Here is a 6,826-nt window from a genome sequence, read left to right on the forward strand (position 1 = left end):
ATCAGGATTTGATCGTAGAGGCGGGAATTTTTACTGAATGCGAACTACTAATATGGTAGACAAAATCGAAATTTTCAACTAATAAAAACTTTAATTTTTCCATTATTCAGCAGAAACAATCACACTTTCTATTTGCTCCACTTAATTTCACGTACCGGTGGTGGAATTAGGCGGGGCAAGGGGTGATAACAAGTCAAGTACGAGCGTGACCTTGCTCGGCGCGCTTGTGCTCATGAAACCAAATTTCAAGCTCGAGCGAAGTTTGAAAAAATTAATCTCATTATCAAGTTTTCAACCTGAGCTGAGTTCGCGCCTATATAATATTAGGAAAATGAGATAGCGACACCCGGTGTTACTCAGTTTGAGTAACACCCATGGCATAATTGTAATTTACTTCATATTTGTGGTATTTTTTTAAGTTTTAAAATTTCAAATTGATTAATATACAAAAGGGTATTGTTGGAATTTTATGTCAAGCTACAACTACTTAACTGAATACTAAAAATATAAGGCGGGTAGTTAAATTGGATTTTATAGATGTGCTGCCCTACGAGATAGGCTAATTTCCTCTCGATCTATTTGGATCGGAGTCGTCAATGGCGTGGTACTTTATACTTGCAAAACAAAATTGACATGTGATGCACTAATTTAAGTATGAATGTTAACTGGGTAAAGGATGACATGTGGTGCACTTGCCCCATCTTACATTACTAGTTCATCGTCATTAGCAATTGCATGAAGTATTTCTATCAAAATACAATAAAATCATAAAATGTAAATTATATTAATCATATTCACTAGTCATGACTCGTGAATGATAATGTGTTTGATTATTTCTATAATTATTAATATTGATTCAGTAATGACTGATTGTATCTTCGAACTTCAACCATAATTTATAAATGCAAACTTTAATTACATATTTACCCTTTCTGCTTTTGGCCCAAAATCTAGATGTTCAAATTATCTTTATATTAATTTTATTATTTTAATCTAGATGTTCAAATTATCTTAATTTTGTTTTTATCTTTTGGTACTTTCAATAACATGATTCGAAAGTTTTCAACAACCAAAATAAAATAAAAAGTAACACAGTTCGAAAGCTAGATATATAAATATTGGGAAAATTAATAATATTTAATTTGGTGATATAAAGATATAATCATGATAAAATATTTTTATAAAATAAGTATAAGATTTTATCTAGTTACACAAGCTCGAGCTACTCATGAGCTTTTGAGCCGAGTCATGGTTAAATCGGCTTTACTCGTCAAGTTCTCGGGCCAAACACGAGCTCGAACCAAGTTAGCATGAGTTGAGCTTTTACCGAGTCGAACTCCAATTACTCGCGATCTGTCTCGTCTCATTATCCTCCCGATTACCAGAAAAGGAAGAGATTTGTTAAAAAAGAGAAGGAATAATGTAGGTATGGCTCCAATACGGCTTCACTAGGAATATGCTGATGAAGTCAGGAAAACAACTCCAAATAATAGAATTTTGATTACGGAGTATTAATTATTTCTGAAAGTGATGTATGCAATGTTGAGGCTGTAGATTTATCTTTTGGTCACTTTTTACGTAAATGTATGCCCTTCGTATATCCTATATCATTACATCATGCGGTGCCTCCAAAAAAAAAAAAAGTGTGTATTAGTTTGTAATCCCCTGAATTGGGATGAGATTGTATTACGTATATAATAGTATCATACAAGATATATGACAAGCATAACTACCCTAAATACAAGGCTAGACTAAGGCAAGTATCAAGGAGAAATATTTACTTAACTAATTTACATATAATCATAGTCACACTAATACGCCCCCGCAGTTTGAGCGGGAGGAGGCCGAACGCACAAGCTGGACCGAAAACGAGTGAAAAGGTAACGAGGAAGTCCCTTATTGAAAATGTTTGCATATTCATACTCAGCGGGAACATGTAAAACTCGTACTGCACCAACTTGGACCTTTTCACGCACGAAATGAATGTCAAGTTCAATGTGTTTAGTGCGTTGATGTTGTACCGGGTTGCCAACGAGATAAACAGCGGAAATATTATCACAATAGACTAGTGTGGCCCGAGTAATAGGAACACGAAGCTCAAACAATAAATTGCGAAGCCAACTAGTCTCAGCTACGGCATTGGCTACCCCACGATATTCGGCCTCAGCACTTGACTTAGAACAGTCGGTTGTCGCTTGGACGACCAGGAAACAAGATTATTACCCAAGAAGATACAATACCCGGACGTCGACCGACGGGAATCAGGACAACATCCCCAATCGGCATCGGAGTAAGCTGTAATGTTGAGGGAGGAGGAACGAGAAATAGTCAAGCCATAAGCAAGCGTACCTTTAATGTAGCGGAGCAGTCGTTTAAGGAAATGAAGATATGGCTCACGCGGGGCATGCATAAACAAACACACTTGCTGAACGGCTTAGGTAATATCAGGCCTAGTAATGGTTAAATATTGAAGTGCCCCTGCCAAGCTTCGATGAAGAGAAGGGTCAGAAATGAGAGGACCAGCCGTGGTACTAAGTTTGGACCCGACATCAACCGGTGTGGCCGTAGGGTTGCAGGAGCTCATGGACGCACGACTAAGAATTTGTTCAGCATAAGTACGTTGCGACAAGAATAAACCAGAGCCATTACGAGTGACATTGATTCCCAAAAAATGGTTCAGGACCCCCAAATCCGTCATAGAGAATTCCTGCGATAAGGATGTGATAATATGTTGCAACAGAGTCGAGCTAGAGGCGTTAAGAATAATGTCAACCACATATAAAAGAATGTAAGCCATGTCAGCACCAGAATGATAAATAAAAAGAGAAGAATCTCACACACTACTTCGAAAACCCTCTGAGAGAACAAATGTCGCAATCCGTTGAAACCATGCACGAGGTGCCTATTTTAGACCATATAGTTGTTGGAGTTAGTGTCCTCCACAATAGTGCATTAACATAATAAATCTCATTAATGGAATATCATCAGATATTTAATTATTTGATCCTCGTCAGTTGATTAACGTAAATCGATAACGGTTGGCTGACTAGAGTTTGACGTTATTGTCGTGAGACGGCGGTGATCAACTGACCCCTTTCAGTCACACCTAAAGGAACGAACCCCAATTGATAACTAATTAATTGTATGAGATACAATTTGTTTAGTCCCTTGATTTATAGACTAAGAGGTTAGTCGATTATTTTTAGAGAGATTTCGAGTTGCGAACTCGAGGAGCGTGATTATTATTTAATTATGCGATAATTAAATAATAAGTTTTGGGAAACGGGTTTTAGTTAATTAACTGTTAATTTACTAAAATTGTACTAATTGATTAATGTGATTAATATTAGTACGTAAATAATATGTGTAGTGGTACACGTATATTATATTTACGGAGTGAATTAGACGAATTAATTATGGAAGTATTTAAACATGATACGATGTTTAAAATAATAATTACACGGATTTGTGCGACAAATATAAGAACCAACATGGACCCGCATATGGTCAAGTGGACTGTGTAAAATAAGTGAAGTGGATGATTACTCACATAATCATTCTACCTTATTTTGTATACTACCATAATTAATCTTATACAACATTTTGCATGTGATGTAAGATAAAAATATAAGACAAAATTCTCCACTTCCACACTCCACCCACCCGCCACTTTTCCCCCTATATACTCCATCATTTGTTCACATTTTCACTTTACCTCACTTCTTTACTCTACCATTTGCATGTGAACAATAATTCATCTACCTTCTCTTTAAAATAATAACTATCAATATTTACTAAGTTGTTAGTAAACAAAAATAATAACTAAGATTGTTAGTATTATTTACATATTATCAAGGGTTTATTTTACAAGTATCTAGTTAGTATTTGTAAGATAATTTGTGGGTGTAGTTCTTGGGTGCAACTTGAAAGAGACTTTCTTTTTGAAGGTTTTTCAAGGAGGATCATCCATATCATTTTAGCTCAAGAACAAACTAGTAAGGAGAACTAGTTTGTGCCCATTTTACCATATATTCAATGTAAGGAAATTGTTTTTCCTTATACTTTCATTTTTATGCTTTCATATTAGCATGCATGTTACATAGATCACCTAAATGACAATTTATGAGATAAATTAATTTTATTAGAGAGTATAATATGGATCTATGATCTTTCAAGTGGTATCAGAGCTTAGGCTTGTAATTTGCATGTTGATTTTAAGCATTTTAATGAATTATGAGATAATTAGTAAAAACTCAAAAATTGTGTTAGAAGAGGTTTTAGCACAAAATTTTTGGGACATGCATACCTACTGATCTCAAAAGGTTTGTGGAATTTTTTGGTGATTTTTGAAGTTATTTTGCTAATTTTAATGTTTTTTGGTAGAAAACCGAGTCAAAATGTCGCATTTTAGTGAAAAATTGACTAAAATTAGTTAAAGGGTGATTCGGTGCATGGATTTTTTTATGGTAGTTCATGCATGTTTTCTACTGATTTTATGCAAAAAGTTGAAGGTTCGTTCGAATTTTTGCATGTTTATTGATTTTTGAGTTAAAAGTCGATAAAAGTCAAATTAATTAATCATAATTTCGAAACTTTTGATTCTGCCCATGATAAATTTATGTACATTTAAGAATATTATTTAAATATCAAAAGTGATTTTGTATGTGTGTTTTCACTTTGTTTTGATGTTTATTGGTTTTAGTGGTTAAAAACCGATAAATATAGATATTTTTCTTCACAAAATTTATCCGGAATTTTTGGGCAATTTTCCTGACATTTTGGTGTTCTTTGGAGTGTTCCAGAATACTAAAAATTTTTGTTTCAACTTTTTGGGCAATTTTTCAATTATTTTGGATTTTTACTTAAATATTATGATTTTATCGATTAAATTAGCAAATTATCACCAAATCAAACTAATAATTTGTCATAAAATTAGTGAGGACTAATTTTGAGGTTCAAATCAGTTTGGACAATTAGTTTGGACTTAAATGATATTTAAGAGTTAATTATTGATTTTTACATGTTAAAAATCGATTAAATCCACAAAAACCGAGATGGATACCAATGAATGATAGATAGGGCGATTTTGGCATCATATTTACAGCATTTTAAGCATATTTATTTAAGTTGAATGAATGATTGTCATTTATTTAAAGTATTTATCTTTTTGTACCTAGTATGGCCTAGTTAATTTTAATCGTTATTACCCGAAATGAATGGGAATATCGATTTGTTTGTAATTAAATACGATCTCGTATCGTCGGTTTGTAATTAATTAATAGTTTTAATTTATTTTATTAATTAATGTATAATAGGAATAGCTATGTAATTTAATTGTAATAGTTATTTTTTTACCGGCGATTCCAAAAGACGGATTTTTTTTTTTAGGTGAAAGGTTAATATATTAGCATAATCATGAGAAATTACATCACCCTACTTGGTTACAAAGTACCAAACACACTTTAGAACGTCCTTACATGGTCTAGCCAAGAAGAACTAACTTTGTGCTTAAACACTCCTAAACGAGCTGAAACTCTAAGGATTACATCACGCTTTATATGCTGAAACACTACCCTAGGATGATCAACAGCCCCTTCCAGTCGGCATTTGTTGCGTGCCATCCATATATGATAGACCATACTGGCAAGACCAGCCATAATAATTTGCTTCCTGAGTAGAGATTTACATCACATATGGATACACCAGTCTACAATTTCTGTCCCCTGAAGATTGATTTGCGGCCAACTGCTTTGCACTGATTCTGAACATCGTGCAATCAAGACAAAATCATAGTACAGATGAGCACAGGTTTCCACAGCATTGCAGCATAGAAAGCAAGTAGCATCAGTCTGTACACCAAATTTAGCAAGCCTATCCTTGGTCAAGATTCTCTGCAATCGAACTAACCAGAAAATAAAAGAGTGCTTGGGTACGCTGAGTCTATTCCATATAACATGATGCCAATGGACCTTACTGTAAGGACCTTGCAGCCAGGCATACCCCTTTTGTACGGTATAAGCTTCCCCATACCAGGTATTATTGGTATAACATTGCTTGAAAAGATCCTTAGTTTTGCAGATTTGCCTCCAAGTCCAGCTAGTCCCAATGGAAGAAGTATAATTCCACCAGTCCTGCTATTTAATATAGATGGCATTCACCCACTTGATCCACAAATGATCCTCCTTATTTGCTATCCACCAGGTATACTTGGCCATCATTGCCTGATTCCAATGTGGACCATGAATGAATCCTAGCCCCCCTTCATCCTGACTTCTGCAGCAAGTGTCCCAGGAAATCAAAGGAGTTTTGTAGTGTTCAGTCCCTGACCAGAGAAAAGATCTGCAAGTCCCTTCAATCTTTTTCATTACTGTACTGAGTATAATGAATACCCTGCACTAGTAAGTATGGATATGAGATAGGACTGATTTAATCAGCACTACCCTGCCTGCGTAACTTAATTTCCTAGCCCCCCATGCTCTGATTTTTTGAACCATCTTCTCAGTCAATCTGTTGCAGTCAGCTAAATTCAATAAATGGGAATTCCCAGATATCTAAAAGGAAAACTTCCCAACTAAAACCCAGATAACCTTAAGCACTTGTTCTGGTCCATCAGGGTAACACCATTCATATAAATTTCAGACTTCTCTTTATTAACTTGAAGGCCAGAAGCATCCTCAAAAGTTTTAAGAGCTCTCATGAAGATCATGAGAGAAGAAGGATCACCCCTACAAAAAAGCAAGAGGTCGTCTGCAAAGCAGAGATGGCTCAACTTCAACCTTCCACAAAGAGGATGGTAATGGAACTCAGGTTTGCAGATCACAACATT

Source organism: Silene latifolia, chromosome Y, assembly GCF_048544455.1.
Source record: "Silene latifolia isolate original U9 population chromosome Y, ASM4854445v1, whole genome shotgun sequence".
Taxonomy (NCBI): Eukaryota; Viridiplantae; Streptophyta; class Magnoliopsida; order Caryophyllales; family Caryophyllaceae; genus Silene; species Silene latifolia.